The sequence below is a fragment of the Mustelus asterias genome, unplaced genomic scaffold (assembly GCF_964213995.1).
Source record: "Mustelus asterias unplaced genomic scaffold, sMusAst1.hap1.1 HAP1_SCAFFOLD_129, whole genome shotgun sequence".
In the NCBI taxonomy this organism is placed as follows: domain Eukaryota; kingdom Metazoa; phylum Chordata; class Chondrichthyes; order Carcharhiniformes; family Triakidae; genus Mustelus; species Mustelus asterias.
This window is the reverse complement of record NW_027590163.1, coordinates 978,531-996,090: the sequence shown is the minus strand read 5'-3', so window position 1 is coordinate 996,090 and position 17,560 is coordinate 978,531. Positions and strand designations below refer to the sequence as shown.

General features: G+C 48.5%; 1 protein-coding gene and 1 pseudogene across 2 annotated transcripts in view; one reads left to right on the top strand and one right to left on the bottom strand.

The window, feature by feature from the left end:
• Nucleotides 1-17,560, top strand: part of LOC144484830 (uncharacterized) — a 124,936-nt gene that overhangs the window by 21,057 nt on the left and 86,319 nt on the right. The gene's annotated exons all lie outside the window — the stretch shown is intronic.
• LOC144484820 (uncharacterized) lies at nucleotides 13,095-17,382 on the bottom strand (annotated as a pseudogene). The gene is made up of 5 exons (XR_013496116.1): nucleotides 17,330-17,382; nucleotides 16,025-16,490; nucleotides 15,727-15,953; nucleotides 15,523-15,645; nucleotides 13,095-14,397 (listed from the first exon to the last, which is right to left on the bottom strand). The product of XR_013496116.1 is annotated as an uncharacterized LOC144484820 (transcript).

The window sequence follows — 17,560 nt, the reverse complement described above, 5'->3', positions numbered from 1 at the left end:
CCCTGGTTTGCAGCTGCGGGGCTTCTCCCTCCCTCCCTCCCGGGAACAGGACCAGGTTAACGGCCCCATCCTGGCTCAGCCACTGGAGGATGGTTCACATCAGAGGATGGGGGAGGGGGACAATAAATAAGAGGTTACACTTTGGCCTCAAATCAATGAGGACTCTGATCTCTGGGAAGGAAGGAAACCCTGGGAGGTGGGCGGGGAGGATTCACAAACACCCGCTGAGGCCCCAACACCCCCAGTAAAAAGCTGCAGCTCCCGGCAGGGACCAGGAGAGAAAATAATTGATTGATTTTATTTTCACTCTGTACAAAAGAGAACTGAACCCAGCCAGAATAGAGGGTGGGAGAATAGATTTGTGAAGATATTTCACACTGGGTTTGCCAGGCTGACCAACTCTCTCAGAGAAAATGAAAGGACATCCTTCATGAGTCTGTCGGAGCAGGTGAGCAGTATTGTGTGCGGTGCTGCTGGAACTGCGTGGGTGGGCAGGGGCTGGTTGGCAGCCAGAACAGTTGGAAGAGGGTGCTGCACAGATCCATCTTATGGGTGAAACAGCGCCCATACACCATGCAGCCGAGCACAGTGGACTCAAACACGGGACAATCCATTGAAATATGAGATGGTTGGTCCGTGTGGGAGTTGGTGGCAGGACAGGGAGGAGGGAAAGTGTTCAGGATGAGGATTTACTGCTTGACAGGAACAAGTGAGGAAACGATGTTCCACAGAAAATAGTTTCAAATTCCAGCATCCGCAGTAATTTGCTTTGATTCCAAATAAACTTATTGGACTTTAACCTGGTGTTCTGAGACTTCTTACTGTGCAAACTCCACAGAGACCCACCGCTGGAATCGAACCCAGACTCAGTGAGGCAGCAGTGCTAATCGCTGTGCCACAGTGAAGGTAGTTTGCCGCAAATTTCGGGTGATAACAATGGGCTGGATGTTGCTCAGAATGTGGAGCACTGCAGCAAAGTACAGAGAGACAGAGCAGCAAACTGGACTGAGAAATGGAGTCTGCAGACTGGAACTGGCAGCATGAGGAGAGGTTATTTAGTCTAACACTCACAGCAATCTACAACCCACCCCCATTACCGAGACAGTGAGACAGAGATTACAAACACTCACCAACACAGCTCCACTGGAAAAAGAGGGAATCTGTGGCAGTTCCTGTCCTGAAATAGCCCCAGGACTGTCACTCAAACCCCCAACCCGGCCCAGTTCACAGCTCAGCCTCTCAGCTTGCAGCTTCCTACACCTTGAGCCAACCCTGTCCAGGTGTGGGAGGGATGTGGAACCACAGAGTGGGGGGAGGGGTGACCACCTGCTGTGCCCCAAATAGTTTCTCCTTCCCCTCCCCCTTGGCGCTCGAAGGTCTGAATGTGGATGTGTTGATGGACATTGCAGAGCCTCACTGAGCTTATCCTGGGTCACCCCCTCCCCCTGGGTTCAGTGTGTTCAGTTCGCTGCTTCTTTCCCTGCTGAACCTTCAGTTAATCAAAAACAGAAAGTGCTGGAAAACCTCAGCAGGTCTGATCGCATCTGTGATCATCCAGACTGGAAGCATTAACTCCATTCTCTCTCCACAGATGCTGTCAGACCTGCTGAGATTTTCCAGCATTTTCTGTTTCTGTTTCAGATTCCAGCATCCGCAGTATTTTGCTTTTATCTTCATTTAAACAAGCATTCTTTGATGGCCTTTACCCTCCGTGCTCCTTTCCAGAGCTTCCCACCTTCTGCTATTGTCCCTGACTCCCACATTAACCCTGTCATTCCTTCCCTTTATCCCGCTCACATCCCGCTCGAAACTCAGCCTCAGAGTTTTAGCGCCATCTCCCCCTCCCCCAGTCCCCACATCCCAACACCCGGAATCTCCAGCCCAGCGGTTCCAGTTTGTCTGGTTTGAGTTCAGATTTGCCGCAGCACCGACAGGATTTCACTTCAAACCAGCCGGAACTGACTGCTCACAAATCCCTAAATGTTTCTCCAGCAGCCCGGGCTTGTTAATGTTGTTTAAAGTCAGCGCCCAAATGCAGTTACTCTCTTCAGTTTAAAAAACTTCTCCGTTTAATCTAAGGTATTATTCACACCAGACACAAATATAAAATTGTGACCGTTACCCCCCCCCCCCTCCCCCCGCCCCCCGGCCACCCAGACCCGAGCTGCGGTGTCCTGAGTAAGAGACATCTGTTCCGGGTCTGACAATTCTTGCACATTCTCTGGTTGACATCAAACGGAAAACGCTGGAAATATTCATGAATGAAAGCAAATTGCTGCTTTTGTCAAAAGGGTCACTTGGACTCGAAACCTCAGCTCTTTTTGTCTCCTGACAGATGCTGTCAGACCTGCTGAGATTTTCCAGCGTTTTCTCTTTTGGCTGGAAATACTCAACAAGTCAGGCAGCCTCTGTGGAGAGAGAAACAGACTGAATGTGACCTGTCATCGGAACTGGGAAATATATTATTTCCCGCAACTGAAAGAGACACTTTACAGCCTTCAGAACAAAACTGAGCTCAACAATTTTACACCACAATCTCTGCCCCCACTGTGTTCTGTGTTTCGTTGCTGCTTTTTTCACCTCATTTCCCTCTTGTTTTCTTTACTTTACATTCAGACTATTGCTCACCGGCTATTCACACCTCATCCAGAATATCTTTTGTGTCTTTACTTGTCCCATTACCACTCGTTTTGGTCTTGGGCCGTGAAACATTTTATCAGTTTGCAGATCTTTCATTTTGTTCTTCTCCACCTCCCTCTCTCAATTCTTCAGAGGTCAGTCTTTGACAAAGGGTCATCTGGACTCGAAACGTCAGCACTTTTCTCTCGTGACAAATGCCCGTGACCGCTGAAGTGCGTCATGGGCATTCAGCCTCTGATCTTTGGGTAAGCGTTCTCCAAGGCGGCCTTCACGACACACGACAGCGCAGAGTCGCTGAGCAGAAACTGATAGCCAAGTTTCGCACACATGAGGACGGCCTAAGCCGGGATGTTGGCTTTATGTCACATTATCAGTAACCCCCACAGCTTGCCCCCTGGACGTGCTGGCTGTTCTGTCTGGAGACAATACGCATCTCTTTAACCTGTGCTTAATGCTCCCTCCACTCACATTGTCTGTATCTTTAAGAACTGGTTGGCTGTAGAGATTTGCATTCTAATCAGTATTCTGTAACTTGATTTTGTGTCTCTGTGCACTGTTTGAGAGCAGATTTCCACTCCATCTGACGAAGGATTGCGCTCCAAAAGCTAATGGTATTTGCTATCAAATAAACCTGTTGGACTTTAACCTGGTGTTGTTAAAACTGTTACTCTAAATATATCCCCATAGCTCCGGGTGGGAGTGGAATTGATGATTTCTTGACTGTCTGTCTGTACTGCTGCCTCACAGTGCCAGGGACCCAGGTTCAATTCCCAGCTTGGGTCACTGTCTGTGCGGAGTCTGCACGTTCTCCCCGTGTCTGTGTGGGTTTCCTCCGGGTGCTCCAGTTTCCTCCCACCGTCTGAAAGATGCGCTGTTTAGGTGCATTGACCCAAACAGGTGCCGGACTGTGGCGACGAGGGGAATTTCACAGTAACTTCATTGCAGTGTTAATGTAAGCCTTACTTGTGACTAATAAATAAATTTAACTTTTAACTTTAATTTTGTGAACTCATAGAATCGTAGAATCTTACAGTGCAGAAGGAGGCCATTCAGCCCATCGAGTCTGCACCAACCACAATCCCACCCAGGCCCTACCCCCGTAACTCCACATATTTAACCTGCTAATCCTCCTGACACTAGGGTCAATTTTAGCATGGCCAGTCAACCTAAGCAGCACATCTTTGGACTGTGGGAGGAAACCGGAGCACCCGGAGGAAACCCACGCAGACACAGGGAGAATGTGCAGACTCCGCACAGACAGTGACCCAAGCCAGGAATTGAACTCAGGTCCCTGGCGCTGTGAGGCAGTAGTGCTAACCACTGTGCCACCATGCTGCCCTCATCTCCTTCAACAAATAGTAAATTGTAGAGATTATAAAGTTTGAATTGTAATATCTAATGGTGTAAAGTATCTGGGAGCAGAGTGGATGTGATAAAGGCTGGAATACAGGCTGTGGGAATGAGGCTGAAACTGCTGTGCTCAGTGAATGGTTCTTATTGGAGGGAGGGATGTAGCGGGATCTTCCTTATTACTCCACTTACAGGCTGGTATTTGAGGGTCTGCCGATAGCTGTGAGTGTCTCTCTCTTACAGGCCTTGAAATTTCAAAGGCCGGGGAATGCTGCACTGGGGCAAGTCCACAGGAGAGAGCGCTGAACCAGGCTCACCGTTTATAGCTGACCGGTAACCTGATACTTATATCACACAGCCATCCCAAAACCACCACCAAGGCCTGAGTGATTCTCTCCATTGTCAGTGGGACAACGGCCACCCTGCACCCACTTCACTCGAGTAGGTCTCCAAGAGAGAGAACAGAGAGACTCTGTTCTTTATCTCCTGACCAACAGTCTCCCTTGAGTGAGCGGGTTCGAATCGCTCAGATCACCCTCGGTTCGAGACTCCGGATTTATGGTAAGGGATATTGAAACTGTGACCTCGTCAGAGTGCGCTGATGAGAGAACAAGAGGCAAGACGGACTCCAAATGAGTTTCAAAACTTACAGTGATTTATTTAACAATAAAATCAACCTCTTCAATACCCCACCACACATGAATAAAACTTATACTTTATACTACACTATGGGAGAAATGCTAACGGGTACAATGTATTACTGAACTTTAAAATTACAATACACCACCCCTCCCCTTGCCTCAACCTCTATCCTATCCTCGGGAGCTTCACAAGGTTGGCTGGGATACTCACAATTCTAAAAGGGGCTCCTTTGTGGTCGGCTCAAATGTCTTAGTGCATGGTCGAACCTGAAGAGAGCTCGGTCCTGTTTGTCTGCTTCTCAGCTTCTGATTCTGGAAGAGAGTTTGGTTCTGCTTGTCTGTGTCACTGCTTGCGATTCTGGAAGAGAGCTCGGTTCTGCTTGTCTGTGTCACTGCTTGCGATTCTGGAAGAGAGCTTGGTTCTGCTTGTCTGTGTCACTGCTTGTGATTCTGGAAGAGAGCTTGGTTCTGCTTCTCTGTGTCACTGCTTGCGATTCTGGAAGAGAGCTTGGTTCTGCTTCTCTGTGTCACTGCTTGTGATTCTGGAAGAGAGCTTGGTTCTGCTTGTCTGTGTCACTGCTTGCGATTCTGGAAGAGAGCTTGGTCCTGCTTGTCTGTGTCCCTGCTTGCGATTCTGGAAGAGAGCTCGGTTCTGCTTGTCTGTGTCCCTGCTTTTGATTCTGGAAGAGAGCTTGGTTCTGCTTGTCTGTGTCCCTGCTTGTGATTCTGGAAGAGAGCTTGGTCCTGCTTGTCTGTGTCCCTGCTTGTGATTCTGGAAGAGAGCTTGGTCCTGCTTGTCTGTGTCCCTGCTTGTGATTCTGGAAGAGAGCTTGGTTCTGCTTGTTTGACTCTCAGCTCAATTTAACAAAAACACCTTCCCTGCCCCAATAGGTGATTTTCAAGGACAATGGGGCTTTCGATCACCGGCAGTTTCAGTTTAATTTAGTCAAGTCCTCACACAAAAGGCTGGAACTGCCTTGACCCCCCGTGGGTCGTTATTTCAATGTCTTCTGTGGATGGGCCGATTTCTGTGGCCATGGACTCCCTGCTGGTCTGTTTACTGTCCTTTGTCCTTCTGATGATTCGATCACTGGTGTGTCTGCCTTTTTGGCCACTTGCATATTCAGGGGGCTCACACCTTTTTTTCTTTTCGCACAGTCCACCGACAGGTTATGTTTGTCCTGCCGAGCCTTCTGGGAGGTTTTTATCAGCCAGCAGCCAGAGTTGGCCACTTTTAAACTGCTACGACAACGGATGAATGAACACCGCTCGACAATCACCAGGCAAGACTGTTCTCTTCCTGTGGGGGAACACTTCAGCCATCACGGGCATTCAGTCTTGGATCTTCAGGTAAGCGTTCTCGGCCTTCACGACACACGACAGCGTAGAGTCGCTGAGCAGAAACTGATAGCCAAGTTCCGCACACATGAGGACGGCCTAAACCGGGATGTTGGATTTATGTCACATTATCAGTAACCCCCACAGCTTGCCCCCTGGACTTGCAGAATCTCACTAGCTGTTCTGTCTGGAGACAATACACATCTCTTTAACCTGTGTTTAATGCTCCCTCCACCCACATTGTCTGTACCTTTAAGACCTGGCTGGTTGTAGGGATTCGCATTCTAATCAGTATTCTGTAACTTGATTTTGTGTCTCTGTGCACTGTTTGAGAGCACATTTCCACTCCATCTGACGAAGGAGCAGCGCTCCGAAAGCTTATGGTATTTGCTACCAAATAAACCTGTTGGACTTTAACCTGGTATTGTGAGACTTCTTACTGTGTTCACCCCAGTCCAATGCTGGCATCTCCACATCACTTTTAAACTGTCAGGTTTCTCCTGAGTCCTTTTAAAATATGGAGGATTGCCCTGAAACTTACAGGGATGGGAGGAGGGAGAAAGGGATGGATGGTGAGAGGGAGGGATGGAGAAGGGAGGGAGAGTGAGGTGGATGGAGGGAGAGAGGGATGAATGGGGGTGAATGTGAGAAGCTGAAGTTTACATTTGAAGAGGTTCCCAGTCTCTCTGATCAGCTGAACTGGGGAAGCTTTTGCGCAGACTGCACTGCTGCTGTTTCCCCTCCTGTAAGAAGTCTCACAACACCAGGTTAAAGTCCAACAGGTTTATTTGGTAGCAAATACCATAAGCTTTCGGAGCACTGCTCCTTTGTCAGATGGAGTGGATATCTGCTCTCAAACAGTGCACAGACACAGAAATCAAGTTACAGAATACTAATTAGAATGCGAATCTCTACAGCCAGCCAGGTCTTAAAGGTACAGACAAGTGGGTGGAGGGAGCATTCAACACAGGTCAAAGAGATGTGTATTGTCTCCAGACAGAACAGCTAGTGAGATTCTACAAGCCCAGGAGGCAAGCTGTGGGGGTTACTGATAATGTGACATAAATCCAACATCCCGGTTTAGGCCGTCCTCATGTGTGCGGAACTTGGCTATCAGTTTCTACTCAGCGACTCTGCGCTGCCGTGTGTCGTGAATGCCGCCTTGGAGATCGCTTACCTGAAGATCCAAGGCTGAATGCCCGTGACTGCTGAAGTGATCCCCCACAGGAAGAGAACAGTCTTGCCTGGTGATTGTCGAGCGATGTTCATTCATCCGTTGTGGTAGGGTCTGCATGGTTTCCCCAATGTACCATGCCTCGGGACGTCCTTTCCTGCAGCGTATCAGGTAGACAACGTTGGCCGAGTTGCAAGAGTAGGTACCGTGTACCTGGTAGATGGTGTTCTCACGTGAGATGATGGCATCCGTGTCGATGATCCGGCCCGTCTTGCAGAGGTTGCTGTGGCAGGGTTGTGTGGTGTCGTGGTCTAAATCATTTATTGTATTCTATTATTCTAGCCCTCTCGACATGAATGCTAGCATTGCATTTGCCTTCCTAACTGCCGACTGAATCTGCATGTTAACCTTGAGAACAAGCACTCCCAAGCCCCTTTGTGTTTCTGATTTCCTAAGCATTTCCCCATTTCGAAAATAGTCTGTGCCTCCATTCCTCCTTCCAAAGTGCATAACCTCACACTTTTCCACATTGTATTCCATCTGCCACTTCTTTGCCCACTCTCCTAACCTGTTCAGGTACTTCTGCAGCCTGCTGCTTCCTCAATATTACCTGTCCCTCTACATATCTTTGTATCATCTGCAAACTTAGCAACAGTGCCTTCAGTTCCTTCTTCCAAAACATTAATGTATATTGTGAAAAGTTGTGGTCCCAGCACCGACCCCTGAAGCACACCGCTAGTCACTGGCTGCCATCCTGAAAAGGACCCCTTTATCCCCACACTCTGCCTCCTGCCAATGAGCCAATCCTCTATCCATGCCAGGATCTTAAGCTTAGCACCATGTGCTCTTAACAGAATGAACAGTCTCCTATGCGGCACATTGCCAAAGGCCTTCTAGGGATCAAAATAAATCACGTCCACTGGTTCTCCTTTATCTAACTTCCTTGTTATCTCCTCACAGAATGCTAAGAGATTTGTCAGACATGACCACCCCTTGACCAAGCCATGCTGACTCAGTCCTATTTTATCATGCACTTCCAAGTATTCTGCAATCTCATCTTTCATAATTGACTCTATAATCTTGCCAATGACTGAAGTCAGGCTCACTGGCCTCTAATTTCACATTTCCTGCCGCCCTCCCTTCTTAAACAGCGGTCTTACATTCGCTACTTTCCAGTCCTCTGTGATTCCTGAAAGATCACTGCCAATGCCTCCACAATTTCCTCAGTTATCTCTCTTAGAATCCTGGCGTGTAGTCCATCCAGTCCAGGTGATTTATCCACCTTTAGACCTTTCAGTTTCCCCAGAACCTTCTCCTTAGTGATGGCCACTGCAGTCACCTGTTCCCCCTGATTCTCCTGGAGCTCTGGCATCCCCCTGGTGTCTTCCACCGTGAGGACTGATGCAAAGTAACGATTCAGTTCCTCTGCCATTTCTTTATTTCCTATTGTTACTTCTCCAGCCTCATTTTGTCGTGATCCAATGTCCATTTTTGCCTCTCTCTTATCTTTTATGGATTGAAAAAAACTCTTCCTGTCTTCTTTTATATTACTGGCTACCTTGCACTCTTATTTCATCTCCCCCCCCCCCCCCCCCCCGCCCCCCCTCCCTCCACCCGCCCCGCCCTATTGCTTTCAGAGTTGTACTCTGCTCGCATTTTTAAAAAATCCCAATCCTCCAGCTTCCCACTAATCCTCGCCACTTTGTATTCTTTTTCTTTTGCTTTTATGTTGCCCTTGACTTCCCTCATCAGCCGTGGATGCCTCGGCCTCCCCTTGGCATGTTTCCTCCTCCTTGGGATAGACTCGGTAGAGGGGACATTGAACAATGAAGGTCGGTGAATTGCCAAAGTGGGTTAGCGATCAACGCTGAAATTGAAATTACAATGAACATTTTGCTGTCTTTTTCTCTCTCTCTTTCTTTCTCTCCCACTCTCTCATTTACAGCATTAGATTAAGTCATAAGCGTCTAGACTTTCGACATTGACAGTGGAGAAATTGTCAGGAGGGAATGAATAAAGGAGAAGGAGATATGAGAGCCGAGAGGCAGCTTGAATGCTTGTTGGATGTGCTGGGAAGTATGTGCGCGATATGAGTAGTGTGGAGGAGGTGAATAGGTTCGCGCTCTCTTGTGGCCGTGGCTGACATGATTGTGCAAGTTGAAGATTTTAAAAGTGCAATTTCTGTCGTGAGCAGCAGGGAGCGGTAAATGTGAGGTGGATATTGAGGAGGAGAAGAATGGGGAGAGTGAGGAAAGTGGGGATTGCAGAATGGTGCGTGTGAGCGTGCAGGGCTGGTGGAGAGTTGGTTGGTCAAAGGTGTGTTTTGGTTTACTTGCGTAGATTGATGTGGTGATGGCATTGGATGTGAGAGTGAATGAAAGGGGCAGCAGAGGGAGTGAGTGTGGAGGCAGGCAGAGAGGCATCGGGTTTGTCTGTATTGCTGGGAATGGCAAAATAGTTTGTTTGCTGCGATTGAAGGTGTGGAGAAAAGGAAGCGTCTCGCTGTATTGGTCATGCGGCACTGCTGTTTCTATTCACAGGTGCTATCCCACTACTGAAGAGCACAGGGGATTTGACCTGCTCCGTTCCCAACCTGGGCCGGTTCACCCCTCCTTAGCACACCTGGTGCTCCCAGAGTCCTCTCGGAACACCATGCGGATACTGATCTTAGTGCGGACACCCGATCGGCACAGAGAACAACAGCCCAGAACTCCCGACCTCAAGCAATCCAGCAGCCTCAGCCTCCCAGCAGCGGGATTACAGGTGCGCGCCACAGCACCCGGCAAACGCAATCCTTGATTCAGCCGCCTTCAGTTCAAACAGCAGCAAGAGCTCGAATGCAGACATCACTGCAAATGTAATAGGCTGCTTCACTGACTCAACTGGTAATAATTTGAGGAAGCTTCAACTTTGAATGCACAAGTGAGTCGAATTGACAACGTAAATTTATTTGTGCGACTTATTCTTTGTATCATGGAACCTGTCTGAATATGTTCACTCAGTCCAGTCCTCAGCCCAGGTATCAGTGCCGTTGAAAATAAGGAGCCGTTTTCTCTGTTGGAATGGCACGCAGCAGCTCGGCTGTCTGCCCCTGAAATACACGCGTTTACTGCGCGCATCACAGCAGAGTGGAACAGAGACCTTTCCTTTTCCAGATCTCTGAATGTGACGCACTTTTTGCCAAGTGAAATCTATTAAGCGCAATGCTTGGTTACTGCGCGTTCCCTCCGGGCAGTCACCACCCCGGGTCTTATCTTTGAGAATAGACTCGGGAGAGGGGACATCGAACAATGGGGTGTCTGTGAATTGCCAAAGTGGCTTGGCGATCAACGCTGAAACTGGAAGTTACAATGAACATTTTCCTGTCTCTCTCTCTTTCTTTCTCTCCCACTCTCTCATTTACAGCATTAGATTGAATCAAAAGAGTCTCGACTTTCGATGTTGACAGTGGAGAAATTGTCAGAAGGGAATGAATAAACGAGAAGGAGTTATGAGAGCCGAGAGGCAGGTTGAATGTTTGGTGGATGTGCTGGGAAGTGTGTGCGCGATATGAGTAGTGTGGAGGAGGTGAAGAGGTTCGCGCTCTCTTGTGGCCGTGGCTGACATGATCGTGCAAGTTGAAGATTTTAAAAGTGCAGTTCCTGCCGTGAGCAGCAGGGGGCGGTAAATAGAAACCCTACAGTACAGAAGGAGGCCATTCGGCCCATCGAGTCTGCACCGACCACAATCCCACCCAGGCCCTACCCCCACATATTTACCCGCTAATCCCTCTAACTACACATCTCAGGGACAATTTTTAACCTGGCCAATCAACCTAACCCGCACATCTTTGGACTGTGGGAGGAAACCGGAGCACCCGGAGGAAACCCACGCAGACACGAGGAGAATGTGCAAACTCCACACAGACAGTGACCCGAGCCGGGAATCGAACCCGGGACCCTGGAGCTGTGAAGCAGCAGTGCTAACCACTGTGCTACCGCGTGAGGTGGATGTTGAGGAGGCAAAGAATGGGGAGAGTGAGGAAAGTGGGAATTGCAGAATGGTGCTTGTGAGCGTGCAGGGCAGGTGGAGAGTTGGTTGGTCAAAAGTGTGTGTACATGTTTTCGTTTACTTGCGTAGATTGATGTGGTGATAGCATTGGATGTGAGAGTGAATGAAAGGGGCAGCAGAGGGAGTGAGTGTGGAGGCAGGCAGAGAGGCATCGGGTTTGTCTGTATTGATGGGAACGGCAAAATATTTTGTTTGCTGCGATTGAAGGTGTGGAGAAAAGGATGCGTCTCGCTGTATTGGTCAGGCTGCACTGCTGTTTCTATTCACAGGTGCTATCCCACTACTGAAGAGCACAGGGGATTTGACCTGCTCCGTTCCCGACCTGGGCCGGTTCACCCCGCCTTAGCACACCTGGTGCTCCCAGAGTCCTCTTGGAACACCATGCGGATACTGATCTTAGTGTGGACACCCGATCGGCACAGAGAACAACAGCCCAGAACTCCCGACCTCAAGCAATCCAGCAGCCTCAGCCTCCCAGCAGCGGGATTACAGGTGCGCGCCACAGCACCCGGCAAACGCAATCCTTGATTCAGCCGCCTTCAGTTCAAACAGCAGCAAGAGCTCGAATGCAGACATCACTGCAAATATAATCGGCTACTTCACTGACTCAACTGACCATAATTTGAGGAAGCTTCAACTTTGTGTGCTCAAGTTAGTCTAATTGACATCTTAAAATTCATTTGTGCAAATTTTTGTTTGTATTCATGGAACCTGTGTGAATATGTTCACTCAGTCCAGTCCTCAGCCCAGGTATCAGTACCGTTGAAAATAAGGAGCCGTTTTCTTTGTTGGAATGGCACGCAGCAGCTCGACTGTCTGCCCCTGAAATACACACGTTTACTGCGCGCATCACAGCAGAGTGGAACAGAGACCTTTCCTTTTCCAGATCTCTGAATGTGACGCAGTTCTTTGCCAAGTGGAAGCTATGATACCAGAAGACCATGAGACATAGAACATAGAAAAACTACAGCACAAACAGGCCGTTCGGCCCACAAGTTGCGCCGGTCATGTCCCTACCTACCTCGGCCTATATATAGGCTTACCTATAACCCTCTGTCCTATTAAGTCCCATGTACTCATCCAGAAGTCTCTTAAAAGACCCTATCGAGTTTGCCTCCACCACCACTGACGGCAGCCGATTCCACTCACCCACCACCCTCCGAGTGAAAAACTTACCCCTGACATCTCCTCTGTACCTACTCCCCAGCACCTTAAACCTGTGTCCTCTCTTAGCAGCCATTTCAGCCCTGGGAAAAAGCCTCTGAGAATCCACCCGATCTATACCTCTCAACATCTTGTACACCTCTATCAGGTCACCTCTCATCCTTCATCTCTCCAAGGAGAAAAGACCGAGCTCCCTCAACTTATCCTCATAAGGCATGCCACCCAATCCAGGCAACATCCTTGTAAATCTTCTCTGCACTCTTTCAATAATTTCTACATCCTTCCTGTAATGACCAGAACTGAGCACAGTACTCTAAGTGGGGTCTGATGAGGGCCTTATGAAGCTGCATCATTATCTCCCGACTCCTAAACTCAATCCCCCGATTGATGAAGGCCAGCACACCATACGCCTTCTTAACCACCTCCTCCACCTTCATCCCATTTGACCTGCCGAAATGTACCACTACACATTTATCCGGGTTCCAAAATGTACCACTACACATTTATCCGGGTTATCTGTGTTGTTTAAGTTTTTATATAAACTTTTATCGTGCCTGTATAACATTTCACTCTTTTGTTTAGGTTCCTTCACAATTGAATTTCATAATGGACACATCACTGTGAAGAGGTCAGTCAGAATTATCAGCAAGGATTAATCAGCACTTTCTCATTGGAGATGTTAATCAGTGGAATCTCTCACACACAGATTTGCAGAAAAGATTAATTAATTTAGGACTGAAGTAAAGTTCGTAATTTTATTATTAACTTTATGAACAGGTTCTTGTTGAGGATTCTTGAATTAAGGAGAAAGATCACAGAAGGTGCTTTTAAAAAGGAACATTGCAGCTCCGAAAATCAGTGCCATCTCCAGAATATTAAACTCCAGCCAGGGGTGGCACGGTGGCACAGTGGTTAGCACTGCTGCCTCACAGCGCCAGCAACCCAGGTTCGATTCCCGGCTTGGGTCATTGTGTGGAGTTTGCATGTTCTCCCCGTGCTTTGTGGATTTCCTCCAGGTGCTCCTGTTTCCTCCCACAGTCCGAAAGATGTGCTGGTTAGGTGCATTGACCTGAATAGGCACCGGAGTTTGGTGATTAGGGGCATTTCTCAGTAACTTCATTGCAGTGTTAATCTAAGCCTGACTTGTGACTAATAATTTTTTTTTTAAAAGTTGTAGGGATGTTAACATCAGCAGAAACAAACCAGATATTGTCAGACTATCAATCCAGGCTGTGATTAAAAGCAGAATCCAATCCTTGCAGTCTATTATGAATTTGCTGGTGTCTCAGCAGGCTGGAGGACCTTGTGAATGCCTTTCCACACAAGGAGCAGGTGAAAGGCCTCTCCCCAGAGTGAGTGCGTTGGTGAGTCAGAAGGTTGGATGACTGCTTGAAACTCTTTCCACAGGTACTGCAGCTGAATGGATTCTCCTGAGTGTGAGTGCGGTGGTGGGACTGGAGGGTGAATAACCGAGCGAATCCCTTCCCACACACCGAACAGGTGAATGGTCTCTCCCCGGTGTGAAGTCGCTGGTGTCTCACCAGATCAAATGACTGGGAGAATTTCTTCCCACACATGGAGCAGGTGAATGGTCTCTCCCCGGTGTGAGTGCGTTGGTGAGCAGTCAGGGTGGATGACTGTCCAAAACGCTTTCCACAGGATGTGCAGCTGAACGGTTTCTCCTCGGTGTGAATTCGCTGATGTGTCCAAAGGCCGGATGACCGAGTGAATCTCTCACCGCACACAGAGCAGGTGAACGGCTTCACCCCAGTGTGAATCCGCTGGTGTGTAGCGAGGCTGGATGTGCTGTTGAACCTCTTCCCACAGTGAGTGCAGCTGAAGGGCCTCTCCTCAGTGTGAATTCTCTGGTGTAACATCAGGTAGGTTGTCTTGGTAAATCCCTTCCCACACACACAACAGACGAATGGTTTCTCCCCAGTGTGAATGCGTTGATGGATATCCAGCCGGAAAGAAGACTTGAATCCCTTACCACAGTCCCCACATTTCCAAGGTTTCTCCATGGTCTGGGTCTCTTCCTGTCTCTCCAGCCTAGAGATCAGTTGAAGCCTCGTCCACATACAGAACACGTGTTTGCTCCCCACTGTGAATGGTGTGATGTTTTTTCAGGATGTAACTGGTTAAAGCTCTTTCCACAATCAGTTCACTGGAACACTCTCACTCGGGTGTGTGTGTGTGTGTCTCGGTGTTTCTCTAGTTGCACTGATGTTTAAAATATTTTCCACAGATAAATATTTCTCCTTCCACATTGAAAGGTTGATGAATAATTGAGTTAAACCAAAATGTTCGTTTTGAGTTTTGCATCTACAAATCTTTCCCTTGTAAGATCTGTAAAAAGAGTTGACAAAATTAATCACGGGTCAGTCCAGGATAGAAATTCATATCAGACAATTCTAATTTCTCTAGAACATTCTTTCCTCTCTTGTTCTCCCAAATCTGTAAATCCCCGTCTCACACACTCTCCCTCCTCCCTGGGCTGAAATCCAAACCCATCTCACCATCTCCACCATTCCTGTTCTCCACTCCCTGTTTCCTCCCTCCCTCCAGTCTGTCTGGCTTCAGTTCTCTTGCCCCTCTGTGCAAAATCAAGAACATTGTTTTCTCTCCTGGTCACTGGGACCCTCAAGGCCCACCCACTCTCTGGTTCACTGTTACTGTTGGCTGCAGAGACCAATCTGTGAGAGGTGGTTCTGCTTCAAGTGCCACATATGAAGTGGTTCTCAGGTCTGGTTGTGGGTTGTTGTTTTCGATGTTGGCTCTTGTTGCTGAGCCGCTGGAGTGATCATCCTCCATCCTGTGAATGTACCCAAGCTGGCAAAGGCACCTCCACTTGATGAGAACTCACATTCTTGGGAGACAATGGATTGTAGATTTTGCATCAAAGATCAATTTAGGATTGAAGTTAAAAGTTCAGTCTTATTGCAACTAAATTTCTGTTGAGAGTTCTTGAATTCAGCTGAAAGATCACAGATGGTGCCTTTAAAAGGGACACTGTAGCCTTGAAGGTCAGTGACATCTACAGAATATTAAACTTCAGCCAGTTATAGGTTTGTTAATATCAACAGAAACAAACTTAAAATTGTCCAACTATCAATCCTGGATGTAATGAACATTAGCAGAAACAGCTGAATCCCATCTCTCAGTCACATGTGGATTTGCTCATGTGTCACGAGGTTGCGGGACCGAGTGAATCCCTTCCCACACACAGAGCAGGTGAATGGTCTCTCCCCAGTGTGAACTCGCTGGTGTACAAAGAGAGCAGATGAAGTCCTGAAACTCTTCCCACAGTCAGAGCAGCTGAATGGCTTGACCTCAGTGTGAATTTGCTGGTATGCCTTGAGGCTGGATGACACAGTGAATCCCTTCCCACACACCGAGCAGGTGAATGGTATCTCCCCAGTGCGAACTCACTGGTGTTCAATGAGGGCATATGCCTGCTTGAAACTCTTCCCACAGGAGGTGCAGCTGAATGGCCTCTCCCCAGTGTGAACTCGCTGATGACTCACTAGACTGGATGACTGAGTGAATCCCTGTCCACAGACTGAACAGGTGAAAGGCTTCTCCCCAGTGTGAATTCGAGGCTGTGTGAATACCTGAACCTCTTTCCACAGGAAGTGCAGCTGAACGGCTTCTCCTCAGAGTGAATTCGCTGGTGTGTCACCAGGTTGGAGGACTTTGTGAATCCCTTCCCACACATGGAGCAGGTGAATGGTTTCTCCCCAGTGTGAACGTGATGATGTTGACTGAGGTCTGATGAAGACCTGAACCTTTTTCCACAGTGAGTGCAGCTGAACAGCCTCTCCTCAGTGTGAATGCGCTGGTGTAACATGAGGCCGGTTGGCTGAGTAAATCCCTTTCCACACACAGAACAGGTGAATGGCCGCTCCCCAGTGTGAGTGTGCCGGTGGTTGTCCAACAGGGATGGGTAATTGAATCCTTTCCCACAATCCTCACATTTCCACGGTTTCTCCAAGGCATCGGCCCCACTGTGACTGCGTCTATGGTATTCCAGCTGGGATCTATAACTGAATTCTTTCCCACAGTCCTCACAGTTCCATGGTGCCGGTGTCCTTGTGTCTCTCCAGGTTGGATGATTCGTTGAAGGCTCGTCCACACTGTGAATGGTGTGATGTTTTATCAGGCTGTGGAACTGGTTAAAGCTCTTTCTGCAATCAGTTCACTGGAACATTCTCACTCAGCTGTGCGTGTGTCTCTTGGTGCTTTTCCAGTAACACTGATGTTTAAAATATTTTCCCTCAGACAGAACAAACGAACAATTATCCTTTCAGCCTCAAAGGTGATGATATTCAGGTCATGATGAACCAACTGACTGTCAAACTTAAGTTTGGTTTGAGTTTCCCATCTGCAATCATCGTTTCTAAGATCCCGTAAAAAGAGTTTACAAAAGTCATCACCGTCAGTCCAGGATAGAAATTCTGAACAGACAATTCTAGTTTCTCTGGAACATTTTTTCCTCTCTTGTTCCCCCAAATCTGTAAATCCCCATCCCACACACTCTCCCTCCTCCCTGGGCTGAAATCCAAACCCATCTCCACCATTTCTTTCCTCCACCCCCAGTTTTCTCCCTCCCTCTCCTCTGCCTGTGTTCAGTTCTGATGTGGAGATGCCGGCGTTGGACTGGGGTGAACACTGCTCCTTCGTCAGACTCCATCTGACGAAGGAGCAGCACTCTGAAAGCTTATGGCATTTGCTACCAAATAAACCTGTTGGTCTTTAACCTGGTGTTGAGACTTCTTATTGTGAACAGTTCTCCAGCTCCTGTCTGCAGACTGACAATAAAACCAATGGGTCTTATTGGGGGTGTTGGGGCCTCCAGCGGGCGTTTGTGAATCCTCCCCGCCCACCTCACAATGCCCAAGCAGTGATTGACAGCAGGTCAATAGGAAGAGGCGGCGAGGCTGGAGGACCGAGCGGGAGCGGCTGGTCCTCCAACCAATCGGAGTGAATGAGGGGAGGAGCCTCGCTCGAGGCTTCCTCAGTGCGCATGCGCCGAGCCGGAGAGGCTCCCGATAAAGACGGCGGCGGGGATTCTGGGCCTGTTCCGGGGAAAAGCGGGAGCTGATTTCCCCGCTTCACAACCCGCACCCGAGCTTTGTATTCGGTGCTTGGGGCCGACACGGGGTGTTTATGAAGCCTCGAACCCACCCCCCGGCTCCATCCCCCC